Here is a 22,793-nt window from a genome sequence, read left to right on the forward strand (position 1 = left end):
TGCAGCCACTATGGAAGCCAGTATGGAGATTCCTTTAAAAAAAACAACTAAAACTAGAGCTACCATATGGTCCAGCAATGCCCCACTCCTGGACATATATTCAGAGAAAACTTTAATTCTAAAAGATGCATGCACCTCAATGTACACTAGCCAAGACATGAAGACAATCTTAATGTCCTTCAATAGATGACTGGATAAAGAAGATGTGGAGTGTATATATATACACAAAAATGGAACATGACTCAGTCATAAAAAGAATGAAGTCATACAATTTGCAGCAACATGGATGGACCTAGAGATTATGGTACTAGGTGAAGTAAGTTGGACAGAGAAAGACAAATATCATATGATATCACTTGTATGTGGAATCTTTAAAAAATGATACAAACAAACTTATTTACAAAACAGAAAGAGACGCACGGACATAGGAAGCAAACTTATAGTTAACAAAGAGGAAAAGGGGTGAGGGAGGGGTAAATTAGGAGTTTGGGATTAGTAGATAAAAACTACTAAATATAAAATACATGAACAGCAAGGTCTTAAGGTATAGCACAGGGAACTACATTCAGTATCTTCCAATAACCTATAATGAAAAAGAATATGAAAAGGAATGTGTATATATGTATAACTGAATCCCTATGCTGTACACCCGAAACTAACACAACAGTGTAAATCAAACATACTTCAATTAAAAAAAAAGTTAATAGCAGAGCCTGTAAGAAGTCTGCTCAGTTTTCCACAGTGAGACCTAAAAAAATATTTTTTTAACCGTGATTAGAACTTGTTGCTCTAGGAAAGCTTGCCAAGTTTAGATTCATTTCTTTACCCACAATCTTACTGGGATTATTTTGAAAGCTGGATGATTGAGAAAAGAGTGTCGGGAAAATCCTCTCTCCTCTCTGGAATCAAACGTTTTCTGGTATCACAGTCCACACTGGTGATTTCAGTGGCAAAATGGCAGACCTGCAAGCTCAGAGCTCCAGGCCGTTCCTCCAACCTCTGCACTTGGCTTCTGTCTGACCCAAGATGTCCTAACTCAGCAGTCACACAACCGTTTGCATTTCCCCAAAGGCACCACACTCTCCCACACTCCAGGACTTTGAGCCCTTCCCTGTCGCTTTGAAGATCTAGCTCAAGGGTCACCACTTCTGGGAAGTCTTTCCTAATTCCTTTGATCAGAGCAGACATTGCCAATCAGCTCGGAGCGCCTACAGCTTTTATTTACTACACCAGATTACGATCCTTGGTTCATACATCTCTCCTCCAGGAAATCATAAACTCCTAGCATTTAACGTAGCACCTCACGAGCTGGAGCTCAGTAATTCTTTGCTGCAAGGAGGGAAGAGGAAAAGAAGGAAAGGGTGGTATCTTTCTTGCTACTAACTACTCTATATAGATTGAACAACAAGTTTCTACTATATAGCACAGGAAACTAAATGTAATATCTTGTCGTCACCTATAATGAAAATGAATATCTGTATGTATATGCATGACTGAAACATGATGCTGCACACCAGAAATTGACACAACATTGTAAACTGACTGCACTTCAATTTAAAAAATAGAGGGAAAAACAGAGAAAAAAAGAAGATGAATGAAGGGAGATAGGGAGGAAGAAAGAATGTTCTTTGCTGTCTCCAGAAGGAAGAGAGCCCAATGACGTTTTCTTTCATTATAATTCTCTTGCTAACTTCTTTTAAGAGTTTCATTTGTTTGTAGGCTTTATACATAATCAATCTTCATCAGTTCCAAGTGTTCTTAAGGACTGAAGCATTAGGATTATGACTTCTAATTGTCTGAACTGTGCCGTGATGTCTGACTCAGGGCTGGAGACTCTTTGGGAGGAAGCATATTATTGTCTGTATCAGCGTCTTCTTCGGTTTGTCTTGTTTGTTTGCACTTTCAGGCACAGGCTCAGTGAGCTCCACATAATATAAAGACAAATGCAGTTAAGGCGATTTGGCAGTGTCACTCGCTCCCACATCAGGTCAAGCCACCGAGTCCTGCCAATGTTCCCTCCTACATTTTTTTTCTCATACTGTTTCATCTTCTCCAAACCCCAGCCATGCACTGGCCCAGGCTCTCCAACCCTCCCATCTGAACTGCTGCCACAGCTGCTTTGCAGTCAGTCGCTCCCCATGCTTCCCCTCCTCTGACTCGTCCTCTGCCTAGACACCAGAATGAGCTTTCCGAAACTCAGTCTTAAATTGCTTCATTGTCTTCACTGCTCTTCATCACTGACAAAATAAATTTCCAAAGCTTAATTGGAAAAGGAAACCTCTGTGTATCATATGACGTCCCATAATTTGTTCTCAACGCTGCCCATTCCGATCATCTTCAGACCCCAAACAATTACCATCTGTATTAGTTTCCTGAAGCCTCTGTACCAAAGTACCGCAGACTGGATGACTAAATGACAGAAATTCATTGTCTTATGAATTCCAGAGGCTAGAAGTTGGAGATCAAGGTATTGATTCCTTCCGAGAGCCATGAGGGACAAATTCGTTCCAGGTCTCTCTTTGGCTTGTAGGTGGTCGCCTTCTCCCTGTGTCTTTTCTTTTCTTTTATTTTGTATTTATTTATTTTTTAATGGAGGTACTGGGAATTGAACCCAGGACCTTGTACATGCTAAGCACGCTCTCTACCACTGAGCTCTACCCACGCCCCCTCCCCCTGTGTCTTTACATTGTCATCCCTCTCTATGTGTCTGTTTCCTCTTCTTAGAAGGACACCACTCAATTTACCTTGACCAACTCTGTAAAGACCCTATTTCCAAATAAGATCACATTCTGAGGTATTGGGGATTAGGACCTCAACATAGGAATTTGGGGGGATGCAGTTCAACCCATGACATCACCCTCCAGTCCCTTTCATACTCCCATGTGTTTGTACATGCTGGCCCATTTGCTTGGAATATTTTTTTTTACCACCAACTCCTCAATTTCTACAGGTAGAGCTGATAAACTAAATTTTGTATTTCTCCTCCTTCTTGTTCACCATTTCCTTACATTCCTCATAGTCTCTCTTCCAATAAATGAATGATAGTTGTTTCCATGTCTGTCTCCTCATGTGTCTCTTCCCTCCTCTCTCGAGGGCAGAGGTGATCTAATTTGTTGTTTTGTTCCCAGGGCCTAACACAGTTCCTGGCACATAGTAGGATAACTAAGTGTTTGAGAAAAACTGAATTAGAAATTGTGAGCCAACAATGAGGTATCACCTCACACCAGTCAGAATGGCTATCATTCAGAAGTCCACAAACAATAAATGCTGGAGAGGCTGTGGAGAAAAGGGAACCCTCCTACACTGCTGGTGGGAGTGCAGTTTGGTGCCGCCATTATGGAAAACAGTATGAGGATTTCTTTAAAAACTAAAAATAGACTTATCATAGGATCTAGGAGTCCCATTCCTGGGCATATATGCAGAGAAAACTCTAATTCAAAAAGATGCATGCACCCCAAAGTTCACAGCAGCACTATTTACAATAGCCAAGACATGGAAACAACCTAAATTTCCATCAATAGATGACTGGATAAAGAAGTTGTGCTATGTATATACAGTGGAATATTACACAGCCACAAAAAAGAATAAAATAATGCCATTTGCAGCAACATGGATGGGCCTAGAAATCATCATTCTATGTGAAGTAAGCCCCAAAGAGAAAGAAAAATATGTCACTTATATGTGAAATCTAAAACAATGATACAAATGAACTTATTTACAAAGCAGAAACAGACTTACAGACATAGAAAACAAACTTATGGTTACCGGCAGCAAGGGAAAGAGAAGGTTGGAGGGATAAATTGTGAGTTCAGGATTTGCAGATACTAACCACTATACATAAATTAGATAAACAACAGGTTTCTTCTGTATAGCACAGGAAACTATATTCAATACCTTGTAATAGCCTATAATACAAAAGAATATGAAAAGGAATATATATATATATATGAACCATTATGCTGTACACAAGAAATGAACACAACATTGTAAACTGACTATACTTCAATTAAAAAATAAAAAATAATAAATAAATAAATACGAAGGCAATAGGAAAAAAAAGAAAGAAAAAAACTGGTGAGCCAGAGGAAGTGACACATAAGCTGAGTCCCACAGGAAGTCTAAAAATTATCCCAGTGAAGAAAATGAGGAAGAGCTTTCCAGGCCTGTCCAGAGAAGTGAAGCAATACGGTGCATCTGTGAAACTATTAGTATACAAAGTAATGGGTAAGAAATTACAGGACATATGGCTAGAAATGGAGGCAGAGGCAGTTTAGGAAGGGCTTGAGTTAAAAATTTCTGTACCTGATACTCACTCATTCATTTCACACACATACACACACACACACACACACACACACACACACACACACACACACGTGTATGTTACGTACTGACTTCCTAGTATAACATGTTTTAAATAACTGAAAAGGTTTAAGCAAGGAAGTGACATGGTCACATTTGTTTATTAAGATATGAATGTTGGCTGCCAAGTAAAGATAGATTGTAGACAGTCCAGGCTGGAAACAGGGAGGCCATTGAAGGAGCTGTTAGCCTGGCCCAGGCCAGAGATGGTCAGGGAATGACCCAGAGCAGACATGACAGAGATTGAGAGGAGCGGGGTGGTTCCCAGGGATACTCAGCAGATAAAATGGATAAATGGATGATTGCCTGAACACAAGAGGGAGGAAGGAGAGGATAAAGCCCTGGTCTGGCTGGTGACTGGGTGGATGACAGAGCCGTTCTAGACACTTCAAAGACAGGGGAGAAGCACTTGGAATGAAGTTAGGGGGTACCGTGGGGGAGGGGACGAGATATGGAGGACAAAAAGTTCTTTTGAATTACAGGTGCTCAAGGGATATGCAACTGGAGAAGTGGGTAGATGTTCCATTCCTGCCAGTCTAGAACATGAGAGAGGCCTTAGCTGGAGATGTGGACACTGGAGTCATCTCCATAGACAGTATAACTGAAGTCGTGGAATTAGATCCCATAATCCAGGGAAAATGTACAAAGTGAGCAGCAGTAAGTACTAAGGATGGACCCTGGGGCCTGGCAGCAGCAATTCAGCGGCTTGGCTCTGTCCTCTTTCTTTGTGACCGTGTATTTGGAAGACCATCTTCTTTCTAGGTTTGTATTGAATATTGCCATCAAGGAACACTTCGGTTTATAAAGATAAATGTAATCAAAGGCCAAAAAACTTAGCCTTTGTGTGACCCCATTTTATCCTCTTCGTTTATTCTGCTAATTTTATTCTGTTTATTATTTACCATTCCAAAATATGAAAAATAGAGTCACTGTTCGTAAACCAAAAATCTCCTAGAAGCTCATTCAAGATTATAATTGCAATAATTAAGTTAAATAAAATCCAGCCGGTGATGGTGAAAATCTGCCTCCTCTCTCCGCCCCCTTGAAAGGAACAAGGGAAGGCAAATCTCCACCCGGCAGGAATGCCATGCAACCAGCACCTCAGAAGGGAACACTGGGATCTTCCATTTTGATAAAAGCCTGGGGATCATTAACGGACATGTCACAGTTGATCTTAACAGCCAGCCACTGACAGATTGTATTCCGTCAAGCTATGCTCCTGTGTTCCCTCCTCTCTCACACCCTGGTCCCTCCGCTCCTGCTACGGCACGGCCTTCCAGCTCAGAATCTGCAAGAATACTGTTGACAAGCCTACTTTTCCTCAGCAACATCCTACAGCAGCTGAAGGCCATTGGTCTATTTCTTGACTGTTTTACGAGTCTATTCTTAAATATCCTCTCCGGATTTTCAGTTTTTCCACATTTAAAATGGGAACTGTATGGATTTGCCTAATATTCTTGCAGTATAAACTAACTCTGGCTCTGACTGCTATTCCCCTAAGACTTTTGGTATGATTTCCCTGCTGGGTTAAGCCTTTATATTTCCAGTGTCTGTGGTATCACAGTACCTTTGACCCCCAAAAAAGCCACTTCACATTGTACTGAGAAAAATAATCCAAAAGGAAGAATAATTGATGGGCCAGAGACAGTCATTGAAATATTATCTATCAAAGAAAGATGGTATCTTCCAATAGGAGGTAAATTAAGTAAATATCCATTTAACAGAATTTTATGCAGCTCTTATAATGGCATATTTATGAAGAAAGAACCAGGAGGAAAAATTGAAGGAGATATTTCTATAATAACCATAGCTGTATAAAACTGATATAGTCATCTGGATAAAAACTTTAAGAGAACTCACAGAAACAACTTGTAAAAGGCAAATTCTGTAGCTATTTGTTGAGTTCCATGTATCTATCTTTCTATCTCCCATTATTATATGTATATATTTAAATTCGTCATAAAAACCCTACGCAGAAGATGTCATCACTGTCAGCTCCATTTAACAGAAGAAGAAACTGGGCTCAAGAATTGCCCAAGACCACTTTTATTATGTTGGAATAAAAAGATTATGAATGGATTGTCTTCTTTTTATTGTGTTTTTCATGAATGATGTTGAGCCATTTAATGCAATTTTTGTTCTAATATTTGCTAGAAAGAAGAAGAGAATAATGAGCTCCATCTTGCAATAAATAACAGATTCTGTGGCTAGAAATGTACCCTTCAGAACTGGGCAGACTCTTCCTGTGCCACTACGGAAAATGCCTCCCAACTTCTTTGGGTAGTGAACATCTCCACTCTCTGCCTCCCAGTTTCTCAGAGGGACTGGTCCAGTCACCATCTCCCTCGTAACTCTTCCCATAGTCACTGATGACAGTAGCTGAAAATCTCTGTTGATCATTAACTGGATACAAAAAAATCCGGTTGTGCCATCGCTTCGACTGAAATTGGACCACTGTTGGGTTGTAAACTTCAAGAAGGAAGGAGCTCCGTGGCTCTCTCTGCCTTGGTTGGCCCCAGCCCCTTTAAGACTGCTAATACAAGCCAGCTCAGCGCATCACCGAGAGAAAAGACTTGAGGACTCACTTAAATGATTGACCTATTTCTGGGCTCTCTGTTGTTGCAAATTACAAGAATACACTGTGTGCATTTTCGGGTAATTTGATACTATTACCTTAAAATTCACCGGTTCTGCCTCCCCCTTCCCACCCCTGTTCAAATGGAATATCTGACCTTTTCCCTTGGCAGCCTGCTTCTCTTTTCCAGGTAACTGATGATGATTTTATACCCTGGATGATAATCAATATGTAGAAGCTGTCTTTATTGATTTAGATAAAACCACCAATTATGGCTATTTTGAGCAGAGCTCAATGAGATTAGATGTGATTATACTGCAATGGGGTGTGAGCCCGCTGGCAACCAGGCTGCTGCGAGGCTACGTAATTGTTACACATGACATGCAAATGGGGGGCCATCAGGAGTGGGCACTATCTCCACCCTTCACAGGGCAGCACCTCCAGGCTGGACCACCTGGCCACGCTTGTTTCCGCCAACAAGCACTCAGGACCCCACGGGCCTGTCTCAGAGACAGCAAAGACAGAACGGCTCCAAAAGAAGCGACAGCCTGCATGAATCTTGTTTACTCCAGTTTCCACTGTGTCATTTACCCAGAAATCAGAGGCAGCAACAGTTCCAAGAATATATGGATTTCTGGCAGATGAGGAAGAATGTCAGGAGGCAGGGAAGCACATAGCAGGCTTTGGCTCAGGCAGATAACCTAGGCTTGGAGGTCCCTTCCCACGGTCCCCTTTTCCCAACAGTCCTGGATTCACTGTCCCCTCCTAGGAAGACTTGCCTTCATCTGGTGTGGAAGGTGCCATTACAGTCCAGTGACTAGGAAGGCGCCTGGACTTCAGAGCTAACCTCTACTTTTTAGCTAAATGGCTTTATGCAAATTACTAAATCTTTCTGTGCCCAATTTGTAAAACAGAGAGAGTAACAGAATACTTAGAACTCTACTTGAGTGCATGTCTCTGCTCTCCACGTGACTGCCCACGCAGCCTATGCCTACGTTTCTTCACCTGCAGCAGCTACACGATTTAGCATTGCATTTAGCGTGCGATGACCTTGGCCCATGAAAGGTGCTATATCTGACTATTCTTTTCTTCCTCTCAATCAGTTTCTGAGTAAATTGTCTGAGCCTTACCCATCGGGGAACACGTTTCTGCCAGCCACTGAGGGCTTGGTGGCCCCAAAAGGTCACAATCATGATAATGACACAGCTATATTCCTCTCATTGATTCATTCACCCATTCATTAGTTCAAGAAGTATTTATTCAGCATTCACTAAATGAGGCAGAGTTCTGTGTGCTGGAGGAGAGCTCTGAGCGAAACAGATGAGGTCTCGGGAGCCTGCATTCCAAGGAAGAGGGAGAGATAGTAAACATATGTAAACAAACAAGTGGAACAAGATAACTGAAGTGCTGTGGGAACAGAAAGCAGGGCTATGTGGCTGAGAGTGGCTAGTGCACGGGCACTGGGAAAAGGCTGCCGATCTGATGAGACAGTGTCACCCCAAAGAGATGACCTCGCAACTAAGCCGTGAAGGCCAAGACGGAGCGCCCTCTAGGTGGCGTTCTGGGCAGAGCGGCAGCAAGGCCACAAGGTGGGAACAAGGTGGCAGGTTTAAGGAACACCGAAGCCGATCTAGAGAGTCTGTGCTAAGCCAGGGCAGGGAGTTTCCTGGAGCAAAATCTCCAGTGCCCCAGCCCCCACTGAAGTCATTAACTCATATTTTGGGGTTCCTGCAATGACTCAGAACAATCATGACTCAACTTCTGTGTCTCTTGCGGTGACTCTCTCCAGAGTCACGCTGAATGTGGGGCCAGCCTTGTTGTTCCTGCGGCTCCTGCTGTGTCGCACATTGTCACCTGTGCTGGCAGAGTTCTAGCCACTGCCCTTTCTCGTTCGTAGTCAGCAAGCTGAAAAGCAGAAACAGGGAGGCGTGTCTGGGTGGCAGAAACAGTCCCCTTTCTGTGTGTTGCACTCAATTGTCAGCCTGGAGAATAGTTTTGGTGGTCAGTTCCCCTGGCAGTTCTGTCTGTCTGATGATGTCTTCAGCTCCCTCAGGCTCCCTCAGGAACGGCACCTAGAACCCTCTCCCCCAGCCTGGAGCCCAGGCCATTTTAAAAGGGTGAAATCAGAGATCGTCCAAGATGGTGCAGAAAAAAGACCCTGAGCTCACCTCCTCTCACAAGCACAACAAAATCACAACTATCTGCAGGAACACCATCAATGAAAAAGACTGGAACCTTCCAGAAAAAGATCTACAGCTAAAGACATGAAGTAAGAGCCTCAATGAGATGGGGAGGAGGGGCAGACTCAGAGTATAATCAAATCCCTTCCCCCTCCTTGGGGTGAGCGACCCACAGACTGAATAATTACACTGCAGAAGTTCTCCCGCAGGAGCGAGGGTTCTGAGCCCAGGGACCCTGCACCAGGAGGACGAGCCCCCGGAGCATTTGGCTTTTAAGGCCAGTGGGGCTTAATTTCAAGAGCCCCACAAGACTGGGGGAAATAGAGACTTCACTCTTAAAGGGTGCACACAAAATTTCACACACACCGGGATCCAGGAAAAAAAGCAGTAACTTGATAGGAGCCTGAGCCAGACCTACCTGCTGGTCTTGGAGAGTCTTCCTGAAGAGGCGAGGGATGGGCGGAGCGGGGAGGAGGCTATGGCTCACACTGGGGACATAGACTCTGGTAACAGCCATATTTGGGAGCTCCTCCTACCATGAAAGCCAGCGCTGGCAGCGCTATCAGCTCATTAGCTCCAAGACCTGGCCCTGCCCAACAGCCTTTAGACACCAGTACGGGGATGCCTTAGGCCAAACAACTCGCTGGGCAGGGACACAGCCCCATCCATCAGCAGACAGGCTGCCCAAAGACTTCCTGAGCCCACAGCTGCCTAGATATTCCCCAGATACAACCCAGCCCTCCAGAGGACCAAGACCCAGTTATGCCCACCAGTGGGCAGGCACCAGCCTCTCCTGCCAGGAAGCCTGCCCAAGCCACTAGACCAGCCTCGCTCACCGGGGGGCAGACACCAGATGCAAGAAAACTACAAGACTGGCAGCTTGCGGGCCCAGCCCACTTACAGCAAGCCAGACCCTGCCCTGAGACCAGATGCGCCCGCGCCCTGCCCACTGGCAGGCCAATGCAAGCTTTGGGACACCATGGACCCCATATTCACTGGGCCAGGAACCACCGCCCCACACTAGCCATCTGATCCCAGCTCTGGGATCCCTGGGCTTGAAGTCAGATTCCAGGGGCCAGCTCTGCCTGCCAGTAGTCCAGCACTAACCACAGGACCTGGCTTCACCCACCAGTGGGTGGGCAACAGACCCAGAGTGTTCTGGACCCTGATTCCACCCACCAGGGAGATACCACTAGCCCTGGGGCCCCCTAGGATTCCTCAACCAGCCACCTCATGAACAGGCCCCACTGAACAGCAGCCAGTAGCATTGACACAAGGCAGGACCTGGCAACCAACCAGACTGGGGCCCAACCAAGCCTACCCCAGTGCCCACACAGTCAGCCCATCACAGCAGAGGGACTCACGCAGCCCTCTTAGGGGGAACCACTGGAGCATATAGCTTGGGTGACAAGAGGGGAGTGCACTGCTGAGACTCATGGGACATCTCATACAGAGGGCTACTTTTCCAAGGTCAAAAACACATAACTAACCTATCACATACAGAGAAATACAAATAGCAAATTAGACAAAATGAGGTGGCAGAAGAACATGTTCCAAATGAAGGAACAAGGTAACACCTCAGAAGAACTAAGTGAAGTGGAGATAGGCAATCTACCTGAGAAAGAGTTTAGAATAATGACTGTAAAGAATTCAAAGAACTTGGGAGAAGAATGGATGCACAGAGCAAGAAGTCAGACATTTTTGACAAATAGTTAAAAAATACAAAGAACAACCAAACAGAGATGAAGAATCTAAAAACTGATATGAAAAATACACTAGAAGGAATCAACAGTAGATTAAGTGATACAGAGGAATGGATCAGTGAGCTAGAAGACAGAGTAGTAGAAATCACTGATGCTGAGCAGAAAAAGGAAAAAAGAATAAAAAGAAATGAAGGCAACTTAAGAGACCTCTCAGACAACATCAAGCACACTAATATTTACCTTAAAGGAGTCTCAGAAGGAGAAAAGAGAGAGAAAAGGCCTGAGAACATATCTGAAGATATAATAGCTGAAAACTTTCCTAACCTGGGAAAGAAAACAGTCACCCAAGTCCAAGAAGCACAGAGTCCCATACACAGTTAGCTCAAAGAGGAACACACCAAGCCACATGGAAAGTAAAATGACAAAAATTAAAGATAAAGAGAGAATATTAAAAGGTGCATGGGAAAAGCAACAAATAACATACGAGGCAACTCCCATAAGGCTATCAGCTGACTTTTCAGCAGAAACTCTGCAGGCCAGAAGGGAGAGGTACAACATATTTAAAGTGGTGAAAGGGGAAAACCTACCACCAAGGATACTCTACTCAGTGAGGGTCTCTTTCAGATTAGATGGAGAAATCCAAAGCTTTACAGACACGTAAAAGCTACAAGAGTTCAACACCACCAAACCAGCTTTACGACAAATGTTAAAGGAACTTCTCTAGGCCAAAAAGAAAAGTCCCCAGCTAGAAACAAGAAAATTATGAAATCACAAAGCTCACCAGTAAAGGCAAACACACAAGAAAGGTAGGAAATCATCCACACACAAGCTCGTAGGGAGGCTGAAAGACATAACTAGTAAAATCATCTATATCCACAACGAGCAGTTAAGGGATACACTAAACAATTAGATGTAAAATATGATATCAAAAATCACGAGGGGAGGAGAGTACAAATGCAGCATTTTTTAAAAAAATGCATTTGAAATTAAGCTATAATCAATTTAAAACAGTGACATGTATATAGGGAGAATACTATACAAAAATCTATAGTGGATATATACACGAACCAAAAACCTGTAATAGATATTCAGACACACACACAAAAGGAATCCAAACATAACACTGAGAATAGTCACCAAACCACAAGAGAACAAAAGAAGAAGGGGGTGGGGGGTGGGGAGACCTACACGAACAACTCCAAATTAACAAAATGGCATTGAGAACTTACATATCATTAATTTCCTGAAATGTAAATGGACTAAATGCTGCAATCAAAAGACATAGAGTGGCTGAACATTTCTTGTATCCGTGGCTGCCTACAAGAGACTCACCTCAGATCTAGAGACACACACAGACTGAAAGTGAGGGGATGGAAAAGGTATTCCATGCAAATGAAAATCAAAAGAAAGCCAGAGCAGCAATACTTATATCAGGGTGAAACCATGCTCCCTTCTGCATCACGCTGCTAGTTTCCATTATAATATGAGGGTAGGACAACAGGCTATGGAATCAGGTGCACCTGGGCTCAAATCCTTTCTTGTCTGCTGATTAGATGTGTAAACTTCAGCAAGGGACACAATCTCCCTGTGCCTCGCCTTCCTCAGCTGTAAAATAGGAAGAATAATAATACTTGCATCGTGGGTTATAAAGCACCAGCCTAGAGCTTGTCATATAAAGAGATACTTCATAACTTTTCCTCATTGTTGTTACTTCTGAGCCAAGGTGTACACCTTGACTTTCTTATTTTCATGACGGTTCCCTCCTCCCTTCCTGTAATGCTAAGATGGGATTTTTATTCCCCATGGTTTGGATGAGACTCAGCCTGAGAACTGGCCATCAGCTCAATCGCTGAGCTACATGATTCCTCCAGTGAGGATCCTCCAGTGAGGATCCCCAAATGCTCTCAAGTTCTCAAGCAGAAATCTGAGCACCTGCCCAGCAGTGCCTGAATTTATAGGAGAAACACAGCCTCGTTCCTATCTCTGAGACCCTTACTACTGCAGAAAAGTTAGAGCTTAAATTACACTAGCCACTGATTTGTGCACACACCTGGATAAGCATTAAATTCACGGTGTCAGAAAACAAGCATGGACCACCCACTGAAGGCTCCTTACTTTTTTCTACTCTTGCTTTTCATGTGTCTTTGAGTTGCCAAAGAACATTTGTGTTAAGTCAAAAAAAAAAATAACGCTGGCATAGTTTGCTTTTGGAAAGAGCTTCATATGAAAGCTGCAAGCTTTTGGGGGGTGCTGAAAGACAGAACAATTGGAAACTCCAAGTACGACTTCTGGCCCCATCATTTAGGGCTGAATTCTCCTCTCTGAAACACAGGGATGGTCTCCATTGCATAATTTAGACTCCTGGCATGCACTTAAGTCCTATTCATGTGAAGAGTGGCTCCACTTACAGCCAAGGTAGAATATGCAATAGGCTCTGTGGTGTGGTTAGAACGGGGCTGATGAGAGAGAATTTTCCTGCTAATCCTCTCTCTATTCTGATACCAGCCTGGCATTTGGGAGGCGGGAGGACAGTGGTGACGAGGACGACACGGGGCGAGCAGCGATGTGTAACAGAACGTATGCAAGTCACATTCCCCGGATGTAAGTGAAATGGACCACATTTTACACTAAAATTTTGTGCTGCTTCTAAGCATCTTGCCAGGAGCTATTCAAAAGACAGTGGACGTATTAGGATTGAGGGTCTCCAACACCGAGAAGAACGGGCCCAGCCAGGGATAGGCCAGCACCTCTGGGAAGATTATTTTCACTTTTTGTGGCCATGTTTGTATTCACGTCATTGCTGAGGCAGGAAATCAACCTTATCTCTTTTTTAAAAAATACTGGTTTTGGTTATTTGACCATCAGATTATAGAATCACTGAAATTCTGTATTTTACAACTTAACTTGGTTACAAAGATACCAAAGCACAGCATTTAAAAAAAAATCTACTGATATTGAATTGCATGATGTCTGGGGCTTCCCAAAGTGTCCCCCCCATCTTCAACGTGACACAGCCAGATCAGTGAGTCCCTCGTTAGGTGATATATATGGTCACAGAGAAAGAAAACCAGGCCCACCCATGGCTGGTTCTCTCTTCCTTCTGCTTGCTCCCTGGATGACTTCCTTCCTTTATTTATTCAGTTGCTTCAGATTTCATGCTAACAAGTAAATTCATTCCAATATTGCCATGGTTTCAGCCACCACTTATGCTAATGGCAGCCCTGCTCCCCGTTCTGATCTCCAGACGAATGTCTTACTATCTGCTGAACACACATCTCTACTCGGTTGTCTTACAAGCACCTCACGTCTAAAGCTTAACTCATGCCCTTCCCTCCTCCTCTTTCTGAATTTCTAATTGATGGGATGCTGTCAGCACATTTTGCCCAAGCCAGGAAAACTGGAGGTAGTTATTGCTTCTTCCAGCTCCCTCACTCGTCTTGTACAATTGCTTTAAGAAAATGTACTCATTCTGCCTGTGAATATCTCTTAATTCTATATCGTTTTCTTGTTGTCGCCTTAGATCAAGTCAGTATCACGTCTTAACCTGGATCACTGTGTCAGCCTCCCATCAGTTCTCCCCGCCTCGATTCTTGTCTGATTGCAACTGATTCTATGCAAGTAGGAGTGACCTTTATAAAATGTGATCGGGTCTGGTCATGCGACTCATGGCTAAAATCCTCTGGTGACTCTCCATGGCCCTCAGTCCAAGCTCCTTTGTTTGGCTTAAAAAAAAAGCCTTCCATAATCTGACCCTTCCCTGCCTACATATAGCCCATCTTTCATCACCATCGGCCTTATGCCTCTCTCTCTCTCGGATCTGTGCGCGGCACTCTTGTTTCTGAAACCTCCCTCCTCTTGTCCCCCTACTTCCTTCTCTTTACCCAGCATTGAGTTGGTGGACCGTCCTCAGGGGAGACTTGCATGATTCCTCTCCTCTCTGATTAGACTGTGGCCTCCATAAAGACAGGGCCCATGTCATTGTCACTTTGGAATACAGTCCCTAGCAGAGAGTCTCCCACGTGGTTCTCAATAAAAGTCCAAAGGTTGAATGAGGAGCTTGATCTCAAAGCACTACAGTCAGGTAGGCAGCCCTAAGGGCAGATCACCATCTTGCTCAGAGCCTTCATGAAAAGACAACTCCTTGTGTCCTCCTGGGTTCTCCGGGGATCCTGAAGTGGGTGGGGAATTAGATACCCCTCAGTTACAGCCTGAGCCAAGCAGATTCCCTCACCCTTCTGAAAACTCTTCTGAAAATACGCAACAGCAGCAGTAGGAATGGTTGAGCTCATCTGGTGCCCAGAGTTGCACCATTAAGAAGCGACATGAACTCTGCATCTTACACATCTGCTTCTATAAGGGTGGGTGGAGCTCTGCGTGGGGACATGCAAGCGGGAAGAGGGGGAGGCACTGTGTTCCTCACCAACCAACAAGAAAGCAGACACTGGCAGAATTATTACTCCTCGGGACAGCATCTTTAGGGTTTTACAGGGAAGCAGAGGATGTTCTGTTCCTGTTCTCCTTTTTTGTTTTATTTTCCTTTGTTTTATTTTGTTTTAATGAAAACCAAAAGCACCCCATATTTTACCCAACTCACATAGCTATTCCTTGTGATACAAAAACCTACCGCACCAAACATTGCTATAACAAAACGCATTCAAGTAGCAAATTATTTTTATTTTGCCTGAGTATGTAAGTTACTAAATGTTTCTTGTTTCTCCAGCAAGCGTCGTGTCAATGCTATTATCCTGCCCTGCTTCCCTGAGCCTTATATTAAATATTATCTAGCATTCACAGTGGAAAAGCAAAAACAAAATTCTGAGGTCAAACAACACCGTGCTGAAAGCCGGCACCTGGCCCGAATGCCCATGACCTCAGGGTTGTTCGGTGATTCCCTTGATGTCCACATTTTTGAAAATGGTTTTGTGGATTTTTATTTGAAGTTTGAAATAACAGCAGAGAGGCAAATCTCAGAGGCGCAATGTTGTCTTGAATCCCTAGTTTTTTAATATTTTCCTTCAACCCTTCAGTTGGATAAAATCATAACAAACATCCTTTTTAATTCTAAGAGACGATCCTATTGAGCAGACCCCACAGGGGGCTGTGGGCAGGGTACACAAGAGTCATGGGCATCTCGTTAATGGAGAGCAGCTAGAAGCCTTCATGATAGATCTCAAGCCGTCTTCTTCTACTCCAAGTGGGAGGCATCACATTTGGACCATCCAATCCACATCTCACGCCTTCTCATAACCAGAAGCACCTTCAGAGATCGTTGCTGGGCTGTCTCTGAAGTGTGGGCTGATGCTCTGGGATGCAGAGAATCTGGGTTCTTTCCAGAAGCCCCTGACCTTGGTGGGGGTCCTAGGACTCATGATTCAAGGGCTTACTCACAGCGGCTGTGTAACATGAAGACAGAACCAGTTCATCCAAAGCTCCCTAGACAGTCAACAGAATATAAAAAGCAAGCCCTTCTGTCCCACAAGGAGGGGAGAAGAAACTGTGGGAAGCAGCGAGGCTCTTACTAGGGTGCAAGAGATCTCCTGCGGTCAGAGTAGTTTTAACTTGATTCACACCGGAAGTAACAGCTCCCAGCATAATGCAAATAAAAGTACCAACAAGTCTTCTGACATGAAAATGTGGCAAGTTATCTTTCTTTTCAGAGTCACTAAGTAGGAAAAAATACAAATTAGGTTAGAGAATGATTGGCTAAAGAGAAGAAAAACCATTGGGTTTCAAAATTATATGTTTTGGAAAATATTCAGCTGTGTCTAAAAATAATATAGGACAAAAAGTAATGATGTCACCCTAAATCACCTTAGAGATAAAAGTAAGTTAAGATGGGGGGAGGGTATAGCTCAGTGGTAGAGCACGTGCTTAGAATGCATGAGGTCCTGGGTTCAATCCCCATTACCTTCATTAAAAAAAAAACAAAAACTAAACTAATTATTTCCCCGCTCCCCCCACCAAAAAAACCTTAAGAGAGGAAAAAAAAGTAAGTAAAGATACTTCTGGCTGAGTGTGAAAACTGGTGAGTGTGACTATGGAGTGTGTGTCTCCCTGTGAGCATGTATAAACCTTTGTCTCCCAACTAGATTGTAAATATTTCAAGGACAGAGACTGGTATCTGAGCCAAGCTGGAATCAAATAAATTCTTATTAAGATCTCCTCTCCTAGTCTTTCTTTTATTTAAAATGGTACTATTTTCCTGTTGTCTACATATTAGAAACTGACAAAATATGAACTTCTAGAGAACATAGACCACTTACTTATTCTCTCTTTCAGTTCCCCGAGTCCATAACACCCACTAAGCACATACTCAAATCCAGACTCCTCTCTCCTTCTTTCCCCTTCTCTCCCTGCCCCTCTGGTGCACCAGCGCGCGCACACACACACACACAGATCTTTTATAGGGAAGGCTTGGATAACTAATCAATACATATTTATAGAAACACTTTTGAATACAGACTATGTTCATGGAAGTAATGAGAGTTCGAAGGACTCGCACCAAGAAATGGAATGGTTTGAGTTTCTGATTGTGAATTCGTACATCACAGAAAATTGTCACGAAAGTTGTACTCGCTTCATTGGAATAAGAAGGGAAATACAATCCCTGTTGGCTGTTTTTCTACCTCTAAGTGTTTCTGTGTGTTCTCTTTCTTCCTTTCATACAAACATGCACTGGGCACTTATTATAGATAAGATGCTGTGAGGATGACGGGTGTCCACCCTCAACGTGTCCAGGAGGAGAGTGATAAGGCAGCACAGCTGGCAGAAGGGCCGAGAGCCTCGAGACTAGAGAATGTGTCCAGGTTCTGCCACTTTCCTGCTGTGTGACCTTGGGTAAATCACTTAACAATCCTGAGCTGCAGTTTCCTGCTCTATAAAATAAGAATAGCAGGTCCCTACAGGGGTTTCACAGGACTCCTAGAAAATCATAAATGTGACTAGCAACCTGTAAAGCACATAAAATGTTAACTAAAATATGGTTTTGCAGACAATGTCATGTCTGCTGCAGTCATTGAATGGTTAATATTGGAATATTGCACGTCCTGGGCTCAAATTTGGCCTGCACTGTGTCTTTAAAACTTTGAAAGAGTCGCCAGCATTTAAAGCTCAAATTCAGTTTCCATTTAAAAAAATGTGGAAAACCTATCAACATAGGATCCACATTATAGCACAGCAATAATGGTCCAAAATTGAGCAGAAGTACTACTTTTAGTTGGAACAGCTACCCTGTAGTTAGCCACAGTCCCCACTACTCCCTTTTGACTTAACACGTTACAAATCACTATATCAAAAGAGAGACAGAGGGAAGTGTGACAAAAGGCAGACGCTGGGTATTAAAGAGAGAACATGTGCCACTGCAACCCTAGGAGAGATGCCTGGAGGAGGTGGTATTTGAGCCACATCTTGAAGATTATGTGGAAATGAGGGGAGAAAACAAGAATTCCAGGAAGAAACAGTGCAGAAGAAAGTATGGTGGTGAGTAAATGTGGCGTGGGGACTGGGGAATGGTCACCACTATCTAAATTAAAAGAAAGGTTTGTGAAGGATATTCATTCATTTATCAAGTATTTACTGAGAATCTCTGTGTCAGGCTCTGGAGATACAGAAATGAGTAAGACAGACACTTGAACCTGCCTTCTCAGAGCTTACAGTCCAATGGGGGAGACAATGAAGTTGGCCCAATTCCCACAGCAGGCTGGAAGGACTTTATACCAACCAGGAAAGTCACAGAATCCCTTACTCTCCGCAGAACAGACTTGGAGCTCAGAGGAAGTTCGGATCATGAGTTGTAGCTGTGACTCCAGTTCTGGCACTAATCTCCTGCATGTCCATCAGCCATTGACCACACTCATCACCACACTCATCCACGTGAACAGAGATAAGACCAACATCAGTTACTTCCCAGCATCTTTGGGATGGCAACAGTGGAAAATAGAAGTAAAAGTGTTTTGAAATGTACAGTAAGTTACACAAATGCAAGTTGTTAGTGTTTTTATTTCCCTGGTCTCCCTGGATCACATTGTAGGCAGTACTGATAACCTCACATCATAGAGACAGAAGAAATGAGTGCTCAAAACTATTTGTGGCTAACGGAAGATGCAGGCAGAACAAATGTGAATGTGGGCCTTGTAACCCCCCAGACCTGAATGCTCACCATTTGCTACCCGCGTAACTTCAGACATGACACAACCTCTCCGGGCTTTTCTCACCTGTAAACGATCTCTGTAATACCTCTTTCCTTAGGCGGTCATGAGTATAAAATGGAAGAATTTACTACAGTGCCTGGGAAACAGTAATCATTCGATAAATGGCAATTAAGATGATTTTCATTATGGCTCACCTGGCTTTCCTTCAATGACAAGGAGCGGTTGGAGAACCAGGGAATCATAGAATTAGAAGTCGCTTGAAAAAGTGTTTTTCTCTCCCTGAGAGTATGGTCCTACACATCTCATCCCAGCATTTCCAACTCCAAAAGCTGTGACTCTACTTACATATTACCAAATTTCCTCTTAAATTTAAGTCCATTTTATCTTTTTAAAAAATGTCTCTGTAGAATAACAGGACTAGAGAAAGAGTCAGCTGGACAAGTCCAAGACCTAGTGTGACTGATCGTCCCAGTTTGCTGGGGACTGAGGGGTCTCCCAGGACACTGGACATTGAGTACCAAAACGAGGATGGTCCTGGGCAAACAGGGTTGGTTGGTCACTCTACCTCACTTAGTGTATAATTTATATCTCTAGTTCAGCCAGAAACGCTAACATCTGTACAACACACTGCATTCTATTTCTTACTACGTACAAATACAGACAACCAGGTGTAATGAGTAACTAGAGGCAAACGCCCCGTGTAGACCAGTGTGTACACTACCACCTTCCTGCCGGAACTGAACACAGTCTTTTCATCAATTCACCAGGACCCTTGATGGCATAGATACACATTGCCAGAACTCTGTTTTGGTGTTTATTATGACCTTGGAAGGAAGGTGGTCCTATCTTCCCTATATCTCTGATGCTGTCTCAGATAATGAATTTAACAGCTCAGAGCCAAATGGTTTTCAAAGTCCATCCTCAATGTCTATAGTGAGGGGCTTGTTTTTGTGTCTTATCTTATCAAATCTGGATCAGAATAAAATCATGGCACCCCTCTTACTTTGGTGACTGTGTATGAACTTTGTTTCCACTGGTTCAGGCTCAGGTTGAGTTCTGTTGATGTTTCTGCCTGATTAATGAAATCCTCCTTTTTTGGGCTGGGTTGCTCTAAGCACTTCACTGTGTGGTCTGCAAACCAAATCATGATGGCTGAAGGCACTGAGCTCTCCGTTAAGTCTTCCAGGTCTTCCTTTCAAAATTCCTGCTTCCGTTAAGGAACATTATTATTCATGAACTCGAAATAACTTAGGCAACCTTTCTTACTTTGGGATTTCCCTTAATTTTTTACACAGAGACAAAGCCTTGAAGTCAGTCAGGATAATGACTGGTTACAGAGGGAATGAGAAACATTCCTTCTTGAATGCCCTCAATTCCTTGGAGAATTACAGGAAATGTGCCAATAATGTCCAGTGGTCATTCAGTTTTTCCAGTAACTTGAATGACTCATAGTGGCAGAAACCAGGTCCTCAAGAAGTATTACACCATCCCCTTGTGACAAACAAGCAGAAGCTTCTCAGTGAAGTTGTGAAAACCCAACTGTCAGCATCATCAGCCACATAGTCAGGGTAATCTTGAAGAACCACCTTGATTTTTAAACCATGGGAAAATAGACCTTCAAAAAGACATGTCTAGAAGACATTATGACAGATAACAAACAGCAAAAAATAAATTTCAACATATATGTCATAATATGGTTTCCTTAATATATAAAGAGCTCTTATAATTCAATAAGAAAGAAAAATAACATCCCAATAGAAAAATGGATAAAGATCACGAGCAGACTTCTTCATAGGATACACAAATGTCTAGTTAGGATTTGAAAAACAATTCAACTTCATTAAAAGCAAGTGTACAAATAAAAACAGAATATTTTCACCTCAGTGGGGAAAAATCAAAGCTTTATAATACAGGACATCGGTAAAAAACGTGTAGGTACTTTCTCAAAATGTTTCTAAAAGTATTAAGGGTGTAACCTCTTTAAAGAGCAAAGCAAATGTTTAAAATCAGTAATAAAGCAATAGTAGAAATTTATTTTATCATGAACTTGCATTCATGGATATATCCAAGGATGTACATTGAAACATTGTCAAACAGCAAAGAGTAGGCAGATACTAAATGTTCATTAACTAGAAATTATTAAATATTATGGACTGAATATTTGTGTCCCCTCAAATTCATATGTTGAAATCCTCACCTCCAGTATGATGATATTAGGAGGTGGGGTATTTGGGAGGTAATTTAGTCAGGAAGGGGAGGCCCTGATGAATGGGATGAATGCTCTTATAGAAAGAAACACGAGAGCTTGCTTCCTACCCCCTTCTGCCTTCTGCTATGTGACGATACAAGGAAGAGACAGCTGTAAACAAGGAAGAAGGCCTTCTCCAAGAAACTGACCCTTCTGGCCCCCTCATCTTGGACTTTACAGCCTCTAGAACTGTGAGAAATAAATGTGGTTTAAGCCGCCAAATCTATGGTGATTTGTTACAGCAGCCATAATCAAGGCAGATACGTAAAAAGATGCAATGATGGAACACCATACAATTATTACAAACAATGAGACAGATCTCCATGTACTAGATTTTTAACTAAGAAAAGCAAGTGAGGAAGGAAGTGTGCAGCATGCTTCCATATGTGAAAAACAGGGAATATTAAAAAAAAAACTAGACACAGATAGAAATAGAAATAGAGATAAACACCACATTCATGTGTACTTCTATACATCCAGAAAATGCTAAGGCAGCACACAAAAGTCTGTTATAAGCTACCTTTCGGAAAGTAGAATTTGGGATCAGAGAGAGCGATTCCTTTCTATTTTATATCCTTTTATACTCATAATTTTTCATTCTTTCTCAAAGATATTAGGATAATAACACAAACGGAGTCAGCATCTATGTTACATTTACTTAATACCACTCATAGAAACTGTTAATAAGGACTAAATACCCTGGGTGTCTTGCCCCGTATCTTCTTTATCCATCTCTCTCCATGAATCCCTGACTAGTAGCACATATCACCCTGCATAGCTCTTGCGTGTTGGAGGTCCACTTTCCCTAATTGCCCGTGATCTCTAAAGGATAAACCGGTGGTGTTTTGCGGAATGGGGTTTGGTGCTGATCTGGCCTCCAACTCTGCCACTTACCTATCATGGTTCCTGTTATACAGATGAGGAACCTAAAGTTCAGGGAGAGGACGAAGGAATTTTTACCTCAAGTTACACAGCCAGTGAGCAGTTGAATCATGATCAGGATATATGGTTCCTTCCTCCAGACCTACTTCAACTTTGAAGTGACTGTGGAGTACCCAAAGCTTTCAAAGAAACATTGGCCTGCCGTTCAACCTAGTACAAGGAGGGAGATTCAGATGTTCCTTCTGAGAGAGTGATCATCTCACAACCGTTCCTCATTCCAAGGACAGATGTGCACAGGTCAGTGGGTGGAACGATGATCTTTCCTTACTTGACCTCCGGAGGTAGGGTCCCCAAGGTCTTGTGTTATGGGACAAGGCAGAATAGCTAGCAGAAATACAGGGAATCCGAGACTACAGAACGAACCCTGGCTCTGCCGCTCTCTTGCTCTGTACCTGAGGACAAGTAACTGAACATTTCTGAATTTAAGATGCCCCTCCTGTAAAACAGAGTAACAGCAGTGCACAAAGTTCTCGTGGGTCTCAGATAAAATCATGCAAATGATTTGTAAATGGCAGAGCACTATGAAAAGTGGATGTAAAGCATCATTACACAGACAGTAAGTGCATCTGCTTGTCTTTGCTGGAGAATGTAATTCTAAGTGAAGCAATCCAGAAAGAGAAAGAAATATACCAT

General features: G+C 42.9%; 1 long non-coding RNA gene and 1 other non-coding gene across 2 annotated transcripts in view; one reads left to right on the plus strand and one right to left on the minus strand.

Moving 5' to 3' along the window:
* The window catches only part of LOC116280330 (uncharacterized), a 284,498-nt gene that overhangs the window by 233,644 nt on the left and 28,061 nt on the right, over positions 1–22,793 (minus strand). The window lies entirely within an intron of this gene.
* TRNAS-AGA (transfer RNA serine (anticodon AGA)) lies at positions 16,662–16,733 on the plus strand. Its single transcript has one exon. It is a non-coding gene; the product is annotated as a tRNA-Ser (tRNA).

This window comes from Vicugna pacos, chromosome 4 (assembly GCF_048564905.1).
Source record: "Vicugna pacos chromosome 4, VicPac4, whole genome shotgun sequence".
In the NCBI taxonomy this organism is placed as follows: domain Eukaryota; kingdom Metazoa; phylum Chordata; class Mammalia; order Artiodactyla; family Camelidae; genus Vicugna; species Vicugna pacos.